This window comes from Centruroides sculpturatus, unplaced genomic scaffold, assembly GCF_000671375.1.
Source record: "Centruroides sculpturatus isolate CEXI.00-Female unplaced genomic scaffold, Cexi_2.0 scaffold214, whole genome shotgun sequence".
In the NCBI taxonomy this organism is placed as follows: Eukaryota; Metazoa; Arthropoda; class Arachnida; order Scorpiones; family Buthidae; genus Centruroides; species Centruroides sculpturatus.
Genome location: NW_019384569.1, coordinates 635,793 through 651,760, shown reverse-complemented (window position 1 = coordinate 651,760; position 15,968 = coordinate 635,793). Strand labels below are relative to the sequence as shown.

Sequence of the window (15,968 nt, the reverse complement as noted above, 5' to 3'; positions counted from 1 at the left end):
TTTCAATAAATGACATTGGACCTCACTGTGTTTCGATCTCGTCACGCTCTTGTAGTGATTGCAATGTCCCTAGTGGTAATATTTTCTCTGGTTGATTTTAGCAAATATCGAAGATTGGTAGTCGAAAGACCATGTAATCTACCGGCTCTAATAAGAATGAAATTCAATAATAAACGAAAAATAACAATAGAGATTTATTGTTAGAATGTATTCTTCACGAAGAAAACTTTCGCTCTCAATGCTTCAATTTGTAATTTTAATTTTATTTTTTACTTCTCGACAAATGTTGTCAAAGGCTTCACCAATTTATTATAGACACTTGGATCCAGTCAAACACAGGACAGAAGACAAAAACTATGCTAGTATGTTCCGTGCGAGACAAAGTCCCAAAGAATTTCAAACATTTTCCAAAGATTACAGCTACATACCGTATTTGTATCGACTGTTGTCACGTTTAACGACCAAAGGTGATATAGGCAATATAACACCCGAAAGAGAATTCCCAATGACAAAAATAACGACAGAAGCCAATTATCCATCAAAGACACAAACAGATTGGCTGAAACTAGAGTTGGAAAGGCTAAGAGATAAAAAACTAAAAGAATTACAAGATCTCGAGAACCAAAGCATGGACGAGTTTGTATCAACTAAATCTATTGGAATAGATATTGATACAACTAAATCGGAACTATTGCCTACCCGAATTATATACGGCTTTCTAATTATTTGTATTATAATAGTTTGTGCAACATTCGTCCAGTTGTATAGAAGATTCTCCTCTGAACTGATTTGTTCGCCAAATCCAATCAGAAAATCTATTGCACAGAAACCAACACCATCAGAATTGGCGGAAACAACTTCAATAATACAGGAGACTAGAAAAGAAAGTATTTCAACAAGTATATCGTCACTTAATTCAGAAAATTCGTTCATAAATGTTAAAAGGAAGATCGAAGATTTGAACAAAGAAGAAACCGAACAGTTGATCACCTTCCTTACCTCTTACTATAAACCGGAACCATAGATAATTTTTAATAATCGATAACGATTCATTAAAAATTTGGAGACTTATAAATGAAATAATTCTGAAGACTTATTCGAAAACTGCTTGTGAGAACATTCTCCTCAACTCTATATTTTGAAAAACTAAATGACCTGCGATACAGTCACGTGATTATAACGCCATCGCTCCACCCAACAAAACAATACCTGTTGCTGAACCCACGCCACTCTGTTCGTTCGCTCCACCATGTCAACGTGGAAGAAAAGCATCCCACCTGTCTATGCAGCCTACCCAAAAGACAATGATTTGATAGAACACAAAGAGAAACGTCTCCTACTGAATGGGAACCATATGAAATGAAACCAGCGGACACTTTCAACTACTCGGCTCACTATAGAACATGGAAACAGCAAACTATTGAAACAGAAAACTGGAAAATATTGTAGAGAAATACAGAGAAAATCTGCCACCAACGGAAACAGAATTCGAAGATCAATCGGAAGAATTGGATATTCTTTGCGAAATGATCAGGAAAGGCTTTGATACAAAAAGATTTTTGGAAATTCGAGGGTTCTGTTGCCTCTGCGTCAAGAAATTTGGAAGAGAATACGACATTTGTTTACATGCTAACAGACAGTTTGCGGTGTATGGAACTGAGTTAAATATAAATTTACTCTGAGTAGAACAAAAGTAAAGATTTGGGCAGTTTTTTTTACGATTCGTTTTCACAAGGGTGCGAGAAAGAATTCGACGGTTGGACGAAATTAGAGAAACACAAAGCTAAAACCGAAAGTGGACAAAAGTTTCCAGAACTGATTATGAATCGCCAATTACATCTCGTTATTTTTGTGAAGAAAAACAGTTATTTTTCTTATTCTAAATTTCGTTTTTTGAAGACATTTTACTTATAGTCTGCATCAGTTTTGAAGAAACTTTTTAATATATTAACGATATTAAATATACAATTTTTATGAAATATAACCAAGATTGCCAAAATTGTAATGAAGTATTTAAATTACTTTAATAAGCAACTAAATATCGGATATTTTATTAAATACTTTTTGTGTAAAATATTCTATGGGAGAAAGAATGTTCGACTGGAAGAAATAAAATCCTCTTTCAAAGTTTTTTGAATTGTTTTTATGGTTATGTCTTTTATATAAAACTCTTTTATACGTGACTAACTCAAATTTATCTACTTAAAATAAAGTATCTCAAATTAAATTGGAAGGATTTATTAACGCAAGATATTAAGGCTTACGTGTTAAATGCTACCAATAATTTAATTTATTTTTGTATAGATTTAATATGTTAGTGACTTATTTCTATTCTATCGCCATTGTAAATGTTTTAAAAATATTTTAAAGTTCGAACAAATAAATTTTAATTTTATTTTGTGTGTGTGTTAATGTAAAGGGTTTAAGCCCTTGTATTTTGGGTATCATCAAGTTTATTCTATCGAATAATCAGTAAATACAGTATAGTTACTAGTCACATTACTTTCATTGTTTTGCAGAAAGATGTAAACATCTTGCTCCAAAATTTCTGAATACTCTCTAATGGGACGTTATAGCATAAAAACAAATAAGTACAGTGTCGGTTTAAAGTAAGGTCATATGACCTCCGAAATCTGTTCGTTAACACTTTTTGTCTAGTTAATATTTTATTACAATTTAAATAGAAGATTTGTTATACAACAGTCAGTAGAGTGAAGATAAAAAAAATATGAACGTCTACAGGAGGTCGGATGGCCTTGCATTGACTGGAAGCCATCCCACGAAGGGGCTATTTATTTGATATTTTATAATCCGCTGTAATTAATTACACGTGCTCATTTAATTACATGTTTTTACAGCACGTGTCGTCTACTGCGACTCGTAAAAATGACACTTTCAGGTTAAAGTACATGTGTGACGCAGTAAACAAGTAAACAATAGATCAACATCGAATTAAATACAGTAATACCTCGACTTACGCTACCCCAACTTACGCGAATCCGGAGTTACGCGATTTTCAAATCTCGTCGATTCGTCTTTTGTTTGAGCGCCACGCAGCTCTTGATTACTCATTCCCCCCACACTATTGTTCAGCTTACATGCTCGGACGTGTCACGCGGAATCGACACATAGCTACAATTTATTTTGCGTTATTTATTTCTGTGTTTGTTATATCTACGGAGACTTTTTTTTAATAGTAAATAGTTAAAAAGGGAGAAATCATATCAAAGACTAGTTTAATTCTTTTCTTTTATTAAGGCCATTTAGACCACATGTTTATGTAGCTCACTATGGGCTGGAATAATTTCTCACCATCTGTGATAAATTATTCCAATGCATTTTTCGTGTATACAAGAATTTTTAGCATTGTTTTATGTTTTAATAATAATGGACATGATAAATTTAATTGGATCTGGTGTCTCTCGAACTCTCGAATTTATCCAGGTCCCCTCAGAGGACCTGGATAAATTAAATTAGTTACTGTTATCCGAAATAAAAACCGATTTCCAAGTGAAAATGAACATTTAATGAAACTTTTTGTCTTTTTTTTCAAGAAAACAATACTTTTCCTTCCGTAACGACACATTATAAAGAAAATGGCATGGATTATTACAAAATATCTACAAATATCATTTCAGACATGCACCAATATCACATGAATTCGAAAATATTTCAAATATGTGAAATTTATGTTTTTACATAAAAAGTTGAAATTTTGTCTCACTCAAATCTACTTAATTACTGTATATTTTGTGAAGATGTACACATCTCTTGTTATCTTTAATATTTACATAATTTTAGAAAATCGTGAAAATGTAACATGTTCCAACATGATTAATGAATTTAAATGTGCTGATTATTAGAAAATGTAACAAAATTATCATATTTCTCTTTAGTTTCGAATATTTAACAATTTATTAATCTTTTTGTAAATTTTCGTCCGATGGAGATAATTATGATTAATTCTTTTGAAGACAAAGTCCTTTCCAAAAAATAGGAACTACCATATATTAACTTTGTGTTCCAGACATTATACTTTTGGAGACTGACCTTTTCTTCGTCAGTCGCCAGGTCTATGCCATGCAGCAATTCATTATCTAGATTTTCTTGAAAACATCATAAGCAACTCTCTATTCGAACGAATATTTCATCATTTACATAATTTAAAACCCAATTTAGTAGACATTTTTAGCAGTTTGTACTTAATACTTTTTTTTTCAAGTAATGGAACTCTTAAGGCTTACTTTCAGCATATTCGTGTTAATTAGATTCGAATTGCACTCACAGTTAAAATCTATTAAAAGCAATGTATCACAATTATCAATTTATTTGAATAAACTATTTGAGGTAAGCTACAATCTTTTTTGTGTGTCAAATACACTAATGATATCCAAAGACCTACAAAGTCTATTTTGTTTCAATGACTTTAATTAATCTACAATATGAAATGGATGAACTTATGGATCAGCAAATAATTGAATAAGTAATCTGTATGAAGGGTGAACCAAAAGTCAGTTGACCATTGTAAAGAGCAAATTGCTATTTTATTAAAAAATTGTTTCAAATATATTTCATTTTGTTTAGGAAAGACGAATTGCAACGCCTTCACCCACCTTCACAAATTTCTGAAAATTTGAAAAATTTACTGGCACAGAGACCATAAACTAACTTTTGGTTCACTCTGAAACAATGTTTATGAGTTTTTGTAATAAGATTTTTCAGCAGAGGTGCTCAAAAATAATGTAAAATGATCATACAAATGTGTATTCTTCACAGAACATTAATACAATTTAAATAGAATTCGATTGGAATGAAACATGATCCTACAGTTGACAAATTCGTAGAATAAACATGAGAACAAAATATTACTTTACAGATGTTCATAATTAAGATAATGAAGGATATAATTGTGTAATAGATCAAAAGTCAGTTATCCGAGATATACTGAATTACGGATAACAACAGGCAACTATTGTAAATCGTTTAAACGTCCTTCCTGTATATTGCACAGAAGAAACGTTTGTACAATTTCTGCATATTTTACAGGAAATTCAGGTTTTGTATTAAAACTGTGTATTGTAGAGGTTCGTTTTACAAATTACTATATGCATATGCATAAGACAATTTCTAAAAGGAAGACGTAAATACACAATTTGAATATACAATACACAATTTGAAATCTGAAAGTAAGAATTAATACCGCCTTACCGAATAATAAATTGTGCACTTACCCTTAGAAAATTGAGTATTTACGCATGTAAATTATATCCGATATAATTGTAATAACAAATTATTCAATGCCGCAATTGTCTTGTTTGCTATCAACGTCTGTTCTTCACGCACAGTTTGTCCTGACGAAGAGTGTGTGAAGCTCATTTTCCGCTCACTTAATATTATACTAATGGAATAAGCTTCAAATAAAATTCGTAGAATAGATTTAATGATTTTTGATATTTATATATCCGAAAATTAAATTTACACTTCGAATATTATCTTTCTAACATAACAAAGTTAAGAAGAATACCAGGAACAGTTGTTAATTTAAATAATACACGAGTTAAATAGCGATAAAACACAAAACGAACGGGTAAATTCAATTTAAAAAGTTTCGCAAGTAAATTTGTAATTAAGGAAAGAAAATTAACATTTAAAGATGACATCTTGCTGTTAAATGCTTGGATCGCTTTTTGCAAAATGCAATTACAGAGTTCAGTTTTTATCATAAAAATCAATAATAAATACTTTAAAAGACGTGTTTATTGCTCTAAACGCATTATTCGTTTTTTAACGAGGCGAGAATAAAGAAATTTACTTTTCAATCAATTGTAATTGTTAAAATCTGTTCTTCATCTTCTTCCTCGATTCTTTGTAAGGCGAATGGCTTCCAGCACAATCAATGCAGTTCCATTCTGTGGCGAGTGAGGAATTTTAGCATAATTAAAAACAAGAAATAGCACAAATATGGTGATTTTGGGCAGAGAAAATTAAGAAAATTCCCTTGGTACATCTTTAATTTATTCTTGTATAATGCAAGATTTAATGTTGAATCTAATTGAATTTAAATTAGAATTGATTATTTATTATCATGGTTTATTTTCTTCTCCAAAATAAGAGACTTTTTCGTTTTTCTTTTTTATAAAATACTTTCTGGATCAATTTTAAGCTGTTATTTTTGTTTGCTTGAAATTTCGAACTTTGCAATAGGATTGTGGGATTTTTTCATAAGTTTGGAATAATAAATATTTCATTCAATATTACTTTAACGCGTGAATGGCTGTATGCATTTGCTCTGGATCACTGGAAAAAATGAGATAAATTGGTTTTATCAATATTCAGCTTGAAGGAACAGACGTGTTGTAACAAAATTCGACACTTCTTTCGTAAACAATTAGAAAATATCAAACTTCAAACAGTAAAAGAATAAATTTGTGAAGGAAAAGTACAAGTGGATTTGAAATATTGAGTAGTCTATTGCCTGGAGCTTAAAAGTTTGCTGGCAATTAAAGAAAANGAAGCCAGAATAAAGAAATTTACTTTTCAATCAATTGTAATTGTTAAAATCTGTTCTTCATCTTCTTCCTCGATTCTTTGTAAAGCGAATGGCTTCCAGCACAATCAATGCAGTTCCATTCTGTGGCGAGTGAGGAATTTTAGCATAATTAAAAACAAGAAATAGCACAAGTATGGTGATTTTGGGCAGAGAAAATTAAGAAAATTTCCTTGGTACATCTTTAATTTATTCTTTTATAATGCAAAAAATTTAATGTTGAATCTAATTGAATTTAAATTAAAATTGATTATTTATTATCATGGTTTATTTTCTTCTCCAAAATAAGAGACTTTTTCGTTTTTCTTTTTTATAAAATTCTAGCAGACCCCGCCAGCGTTGTTGTGGCTCAAAATGTATCTATTATAAATGTATAACACTTCCCCCGTGGGGGGAGGAATTTTTCGAAAAATCCCTTAGTGTACGTCTTCTTGACGTACCCTATTAAAACGCAAAAAACCGCATTTGAAATAGTATAATAGAAGCCAAGTTCTTCACGGTAAGCCTTAATCCGGTCCATCTCTCCCGGGGGGNGTGTTGTAACAAAATTCGACACTTCTTTCGTAAACAATTAGAAAATATCAAACTTCAAACAGTAAAAGAATAAATTTGTGAAGGAAAAGTACAAGTGGATTTGAAATATTGAGTAGTCTATTGCCTGGAGCTTAAAAGTTTGCTGGCAATTAAAGAAAAACTAAAATATTTTTTGTGCGCGACTGAAATATTAATCAGTTTTTATAATTAAAATAATTTCGCTTTAACAAACAATCTTTAGATAGAAATTAAATTGATCTTATTTGTTCATATGAAAATATTTACTTAACACTAAAAGAAATGAATAAAAAAAGTATATTTATTTGCTTTTACACAAGTGNTTGCTTTTATTTTTTATTAAGCAGCTTCAGTGTCCGTGTGCGATTTAATAGAAATAATAGTAACAAAAATTTATTAATTGAAATTTTCTTCTTCAAAATGTCTAAGGCCCCAAAGTGGGTTAATCAGGCCCTGATTGGATATTAGTGGTGTATATGAACGCGAATGAATCGTACAAGAGAAAAAAAAAGGTCAACAGGTTTCGCAGGACTTCCTTGGATGAAAAACTTATTAGTTCACCCGGACGGCGAGCCGATTCCCGGACTGTCCGGACGATAGCATTATCGTAGGCGCGATGCAAGTATAGATTAGGATGCTTCAAATTTTTACAAGATATTATTATTATTTATTGTGAAATTTTGCCGCCCCCTAAAAAGTGCCCCCCGGGGCGGGCCGCCCCTGCCGTCCCCACTATAGTACGCCACTGAAAGTAGCATTCCCCGAGATACCGCCACACCCGTCCACGGCCGTTATTCCTCCACAGCCAGAAGTGGGATTCAGAGCCGGCCCTACCATAGGGCGAAAGGAGCAGCCGCTCCAGGCGCTTTGTCTTAGGGGGCGTTTCAGTGGTAAAGAAAATTAGAGGGTATAAATTTGGGGCAACCAAGGGCAGTGGCGTAGCGAGGGGATCCAAGGGGGTCCCCTCGCTACGCCACTGCCTAAGGGGATCCCGGTTGGATCCCCCGAGGGGATCCAACCGGGCGCCACTCGCAGAGGGGCGCTCAAATGTCTCCAAGACAAACTATATGTGTTTCTGGAGGGGGGCGCCAATAAAGTGTCGTGCCCCGAGTGCCAGTTATGTTCGCTACGCTACTGACCAAAGGGGCGCCATAATAGGATCTCGCTCCATCCTAAAACTTGCCTCGGGCCGGCACTGATGGGATTCATCCATAAATATTACCCGATGCCATTCAGTGGTCCAGTTGCGATAATGACAACACTACGCCAGGCGTGCAGCCCTGTGTCGAGCGGTTAATGGCATCCCGGTTGCTGGTTGCCGACTTCATGCAACCTGTTTGGGTAGACACAGATGCATCCGTTGACGGCGACACGAGGTTTCGGATGTCACGTGCCATGGCGAATGGGTCTCTACGGACCATTCGATGAATCTGCCAGTCTATGCTTTGTCATGCGCCGGTGTGAAATGCCATTCCTTCTTCGGCGTGTTCGCAGGCGTTTCTGCGTCCATCGTGTCACACATCGCTGGATGGTACTCACGTCGTGCTACACACGCGTAGCAACTGGTCCTATAATTTGCATGTTGCTAAGCGCTTCCTTCGTGGTGTTGCGATTTCATTTTTGAAGAGTATACCATCCTTCCTGTAATTACACAGACAAATGAGCAGCTTTTCTAGATTTCCACTCCGCTTCTCGTGCGATTGCTTGTCAAGGTGGCAGGAATCCTGTCCTTCAGTATGTTTCTTATAATGTAGTTTGATCTACGACATTATTACATGTTTCATCCCTATATAGAATATATTTTTTTTCACTTTTGATTTTTTCCGCCCTGTGGGCAGTAAGAGGATCTTTTCTATATACTCATCGACGGATATGTATATAAAAAACGCGAGGACGAATATTTACACCACACATTCCTGTATTTTTATATAGGCTACTCTCCATCGGATGGATATATAAAAAGGCCTCTTAGTGTAGGTTCGACTAGGTCCACAATAGGGTCAACCGGGTGGCAAAGGATGGGACGGAGCATAACATATCCAGACGGACAACCCCCGAAAAATTCTTAGGATTTTCGAACCATCTGAATTTGACCCCAAGTTCCCCAGAGCGGGAGGCTACCATTTTAAGCTCGACCATCCAACCGTCATTAATTTAAGATACAAATTTTCGTACAACACAAGAGGCAACTAATAGATCACGTGAAAGTGAAACTGTCTTTCTTGTTCTGCCCTACAAGCAATAAGAGGACCTTTTTAATAACTGTCGCGTGGCAGATCGAAAATCGCTGAAAATCCTTACTAATTCAATCCAGTCGAAATATATTCAAAATTTTATAGTTTTCTGCACGTCTAGAGATCATAAAGTATAATTCCATACTGTACCTCATTTGCAGAATTTGATCAATGCATAGTGTGTGAACTGATTGACCTTGTTCTCTTTTAAATATATAAATGTTTACAAAATGATCTAAAAGTAACTTCTACCCTCTTTTGTTTCCTTCCAATAAAGCTATCGGTTGTGTTTTTCAAATGCACACGCACCTTTTACTTCTAATTACGAACCAAACAACGTGCTCTGTTTCTTGTGTGACGTGAAGTGTTGTATGTTTCGCCTACTGGGGCGATATAAACATCGGGTATGTCCATTGTAACAAAAAATTTTTGCCTCCCTAATTTCATCTCTGATCCTTGTGATTTTCTTCCATCCTACCCCAGAACTGTAGGATGAACTCAACATCCGGTCTTCCATTGCATTCCTTTACAAACGATTAAACTTATTGCATCACGTGTCGCAATATCACGTAACATATAACTAGTCTGGTTGTGTAGTTTCTATCAGTGAGGAAAATGGATGCTACAGGTAATTATTGGCAAGTACACAACTAATTAACATAAAATTATGTTACTAAGTAGTAACAATTTGTTTTTTATAACCATATGTAAATTGTCAGTTTCTTTTCTTTGAACAATTAATCATTTCTGAATGTTTACTTTTTTAATCATAACATCTCTTGGTCAAATAATTACTGATATAATTAATTATTTTCCTTTCTTTGGACCTCTTGTGTCTAGTAGAATAAAAAAAAAACAAATTAATAAAAAAACAACTAGTCAGAATAATTACAAATATTTAATAGGAAGCTAAATTAACATTAAAATTGTAACCTTTCTAAGTTAATAATTTGGTTAATTATAAAATACTGAAATTAACACTTGATATTTAATAATATAAAAGTTACATGTAACTATTATATATATTTAATAACAGCATCTTGTAAAAATAACATTTATATTTAATATTGATCAAAGAGAGAAATTATAATCATAGTTAATTCACTATGATTATTAAAGAGAGAAATGTTTTAATTTAAAAGAATTTAACTTTATTGCATCTGATATAAATCAACATCTGCTTGTTATTGTTAACTAATTTATGATCCTAAATGAAATTGATAAATTCTATAAAAAGTTTCTTGTTTTTTAAAACAATGCAAATGTTTCCTTTCTCATTTAAATGAGTCTAAATTGTTCAAATTTTTCAAAATTTTACTTTTGTATTATGACAAATATTTGAAAATTTAAAATAACGAATTAAACTTTATTTAGTTAAATGTATATATAATATAAAGATTTATAAATGACAAGAATGAAATGTCTAATTTATTTCTTTTCTTTGTTTTTACATTAAATTGATTACTAGTATGAAAAAGGTACCATTGTTTGTTAGCTGACTTCCAGTTATAATATAATTATTGAAAAGATTATTTAAGAATTTTGATCTAGTTAAATGTATATTAGATATTTAACTTTTTAAAATAGATTTAATCTGTTTTAAATTTGTCAATATGTAATACTTTTGCATTTTGTTTTAATTCATTGTTTCATATAAATGTTCATTGAATCTGTTCAGACTTGACTCCAGCAAAGATACAACATCCTAAAACATTAAAGAGTTTTAGCATGTTTTTTACATAATGATCTAAAAGTAACTTCTACCTTCTTTTGTTTCCTTCCAATAAAGCTATCGGTTGTTTTTCAAATGCACACTCACCTTTTACTTTAATTACAAACCAAACAATGTGCTCTGTTTCTTGTGTGACATGAAGTATTGTGTTATGTCGCCTAATGGGGCGACATAAACATCAGGTATTAATGTCTTCATATTTTAGCATGTTTATATTCTAGTTTGTTTATTGAATAACAGCTTTTGAGTTAAATATATATATATATATATATATTTTAAATAGAATTTTTGTGATGTAGTCTTAAAAACATTTAGATTACAATTTTGAATAAATAATAAGGTTTAAAAAGAGTTAGAAACAGATAAAAATTTGAAAATAATCACAGGTTATAAGAAATTACTTTTAGCATAAATTTTAATTTACAATTTAATAAATTATCTCAATACAGTAGTAGCATAGTTAGAAATCCACATTTGTTTATGCCTTTTTAATAACACCCACTATACAGGAGCATATCCAAAGGAGGCATATGCTTATGGTACTACAGCATACTTTTGATATAAAGCAGTCAGTTTTGTTACTTTAAAATAAAAATAAGTATAAAAATGCATATCAAATTACTTGAATGGCAAAAAGTAATTACTTATAAAAAAGAAAAAAAACAGAAAAATTTTAAATGACATTTCACTGAAACACTTGCTGAAAAACGAACACAGACTAAAGATATGAATTTAAAATAACTAACAAAATAAAGTTAAATTTCGAATGAAAATAAAAAATGCAATAATTTTATATCTTCGTATAATTCCAAAAAGTTGATTTTTATCCTTCCAAGCTCACAGACCCCTGAAAATTTTCTAGATCTCTTGGGGATTTGTGGATCCCTTATTAAAAACCACTGAACTAGATGATGTAAGTTGATGATGACACTGACTATCTAGTGATTGGAATAATTTTAAGATAAATTACAATATCTCATCAACTTTTTTTTATCTAAATACTGTTTCTTTTATTTCTGTCAACTTTGTTTCACATACAAATCTGCTTTCTAGCTTATACACTATATAATAAATCAACCTCATCATAGTTAGCCAATTTCTTTTATTACTCAAATAACTCTAATGCCTTGTATTAAAAATTTCACAGCATAAAATAAAACTCAAATATAAGAGACAATAATGTTTATAATAATCATATTATATAATTTTTGACTTAAAGAATTAACATCAAATTCAGGCTCAAATATATATTACTAGCTTGTTACACCTGGCTTTGCCCAAGTTTATAACCTGTTGTTGTAATTATTACATGGCGTTATTAATTGTAAATTTTTGAAATGTTTGCGATAAAACCCATTTTAAGAATATTATCAGAATACCTATAAACTGTTAGGGAAATATGTTCTTGTAAATAGTGAGTTTAAGAAAAATTGTTAGAATAAGTTTGGTTTATTTGGTTATGGCACCGAGGCATATTTTGCAGATGCCTTCTGGGAGAACTTATATGGGAAACTGGCCCGTTACTAATGTAAAGAAAACCCAGAAAACTCCACGTGGCCAGTCCATTGGGGATGCGCAAACCCACAACCAAAGTACTGGTTGTTCAGCGGATTTATCCACTTAGCCACTGGTGGGCACTTATTAGAATTAAGAAAGTACCATTTGGAAATAAAAAAATCAGAGTTGTTAGAGGTGGAAAATTAAATACTTATAGTGTAATACTTCTGACTCCATGCAGGTGAGTGTTATGTGCTACCAGTTGTAATAATGATATTGCATGTCTACTTCATACTATATCATTGTTGCAGTAATTAAGTGAATATAATATTTGAATTTTTTTTAACTATATCCTTTTTTGTGTGAATTATATTTAGATTATTTTTAAAAATTTCTTTGCCAATAGATATATGTAAAGCCAGAAAATTGAATGTAGACAGAATTTAATTTGGTGGTATGGACAAGCTTATCTACATTAGAAGTATGTTAACATAACTGTCAAGTTTCATAGCAATTGATCAAAAGGCCTAGGGATGTATGGTAAACAAATAAACAATCATTTTCATTTATATATCAGTTAGAAGTTTCATTATCCAAGATAATGGTGAAGATGTGTTCCAAAAATAATTAAAAACCATGGATAATAAAACTCCCATTTTTAACATTTATTTGACAGCACAAACTCAAAAAATTTTTTGATGTTTTTGCCTTCATCCACTGCATAATTAATTATAGAAATTTTTTCTCTAAGAATAATACAGCACAATACATTTCTGCTTAATAGCCATCCTTTGTATATGAAATAACTGAAACTCAAGAGAATATATTTTTTCCTTTAAGAAAGTATCCATAATAGTTAATTTTTTTATTCTGTATTATTAAAGTGTCTAAGATTCATTTTTCAAGCATTTCCCAAACTTCTCAGTAAAGTGGAGCCCATAACAAGGAAAATTTTTTTCAGGTGCCCTCACAACTCATTGGCATCTTTTGTTATAAATTTGTATAATTGACAGAAGAAACAAGACACTGATATTTTATTTATTATTACTATTTCAAAACAGAACATATAACTTTATTAATAAACAATTATATATGTATTTTAATTTAATCATTCAATGAAATGTCAGTTGTATGAATGATATGTGATAAGAGCAAATGGCAACTACTGTATTCAGGTGTACTACCAACTGAAATAAATAACTGTCCACTTAAAAAATAGTTATAATGAATCAAATTCAGTATTTGTTTAACTTAAAAAATGTTTTAAAAAGATTCACTGAGCTCTTGAATTTCAGTTGTAAAGCCACTTTGGAAATTAAATTCATTATCTATAAATTTACATATACATGATATATGTGATATGATCCAAAAGTTTGGGGACTGCAGTAATCTATGACAACAAAAGCATGTATTTAAAGTTACTGCATATGAAATGGATTCTACCAAACCATCCCTACATGTTCAGGTTGGTTTCACCCATGTTACGTGATTAAACTGCAAGCACTGCTGTTTTCTTCCAGATATAGTTACCTTTGTTCTGCGACATAATAAAAATGGAGTTTCAACAGTGCTGTAACATTAAATTTTGTCAGCATTTAGGTAAAACACCTACAGAGACTTTAAAATTGCTAAGAAAGGTGTACGATGATTCTACCATGGCAAAATCGAAGGTTATGAATGGCATCGGCGTTTTAAAGAGGGCCAAGAATCCATTGCAGATGATGAATGCTCTGGCTGACCTTTGACTTCACAGAACAAGGAAAATATTGAGTTGGTCTCTCAATGTGTTAGCAAAGATTGTCGCCAAACCCTTGAAAAAATCACTGAGGCTACTCACTTATCAAAGACTAGTTGACAGCATATTTTAACAGATCTTAACATGCACTGAGTGTCTCAACACATTGTCCCTCGGCTTTTGACTTCTGAACAAAAGGAAGAATAAATGAGAATATCGGGTGATTTAATCAACAAAGCCGATAAGGATCCAGCTGTTTTGAACCACATCATAACAGGTGATGAAATGTGGTGTTATTTATTTGATATCCAATCAAAACATGCTTCTTCAACATGGAAATCACCCTCCTCACTGCAATCAAAGAAATTTTGGCAGGATCGGAGCAAAGGAAAAGTCATGATGGAGATATGTTTTGATTCTCAAGGAATTGTTCATTCAGAATTTATTCCCAAAGGCAGAACAATAAACAAGGAGCATAATCTAGACATTTTATGTTGTTTGAAGGAATCCATTCATCGTAAATGGCTTCATCTGGCAAAGTGGAGACTGGTACCTTCTACATGACAATGCACCTGCACATTGGTCCCAAATGGTCACACAGTTTCTCACCAAAACTCAAATTAATGTGCTTCCACACCCCGCCTATTCACTGGACTTAGCCCCGTGTGATTTTTGTTTCCATCAATGAAAAAGCATTTGCAGGGATGCCGTTTTGTGTCATCAGATGAGGTGAGAGCAGCATCGCAGGAGGCCTTACGGGAGGTTTCAAAAATGGCTACTAGCAGTGCTTCCAGAAGTTATACGAGCGCTGGAAAAAGTGTATCATTGTCCAAGGTGATTACTTTGAAGGTGGTTGTGCATCGACAATATAAACTTTTTAAGGTAAGGAATTTTATACCAAGTCCCCGAACTTTTGGATCATACTACATATATCAAAATTGGCTGATGGGAGTTTCTACTGTATATTGACCTAGCTCTATTCAAATTTGTTAAGAATAAACAACCCAAAGTGCTCAGTAGAAAATAATGACTTAACACCTGATCACTCTCAGCGAGTGATCAGGTGTTAAGAATTTGTTAAGAATTCAACTTGTCCCTGTGGATATTACTATTTCAATGCTTATGATTTATATGATCACTACAAAGTGGATTATATAATAAAGTTGAAAAAATGTCAATTTTCATAAATAATGAAAATTGATACATTCAAATAAAAAAAGTTGTAAAAATATGTAATTTTAATTATATTCATTATGTTTTGTTGTGGTGTATTGTTATTGTATTGTCTCAAATTTACCATCTCATATATGCATTTTTTCAATTTTAGATCACTCAATCCCAGTACAAGCTGATGTCCATATTACCAGGTATTTTGTGTTATTTTTTTTATTTACAAAGAAATTTAAAAGAAAAATAATTAATTTACTTATTATTTTCTAGAAAAGAGAGATATTATCCATCTAAGTCAACAACTAGAAATTCATCTAGAGAAAGCTTGATTTCTGAAAAAGATAAAACAGAAACTAAAATAGAAAATAATAATTATAAGACTCAAAAATCAAACCCTGAAGAATTTGAGAAAGTATGGGGAAAAAAGAAATAGTGTTATGAATTTTTATAAATGCATTTTGAATATGAATATGTAAAAATATATTTTAAAAATCTGAATAT

General features: G+C 32.0%; 1 long non-coding RNA gene across 2 annotated transcripts; it reads left to right on the top strand.

The window, feature by feature from the left end:
- Positions 1-9,656: 9,656 nt before the first annotated feature.
- On the top strand, positions 9,657-15,965 carry LOC111624131. 2 transcript variants are annotated; one of them, XR_002756522.1, is made up of 5 exons: positions 9,657-9,961; positions 12,549-12,803; positions 12,969-13,102; positions 15,625-15,664; positions 15,738-15,965. It is a non-coding gene; the product is annotated as an uncharacterized LOC111624131 (long non-coding RNA). The 2 variants fall into 2 exon arrangements; XR_002756521.1 differs by lacking the exon at positions 12,549-12,803 and having other exon boundaries at positions 9,671-9,961.
- Positions 15,966-15,968: the final 3 nt, after the last annotated feature.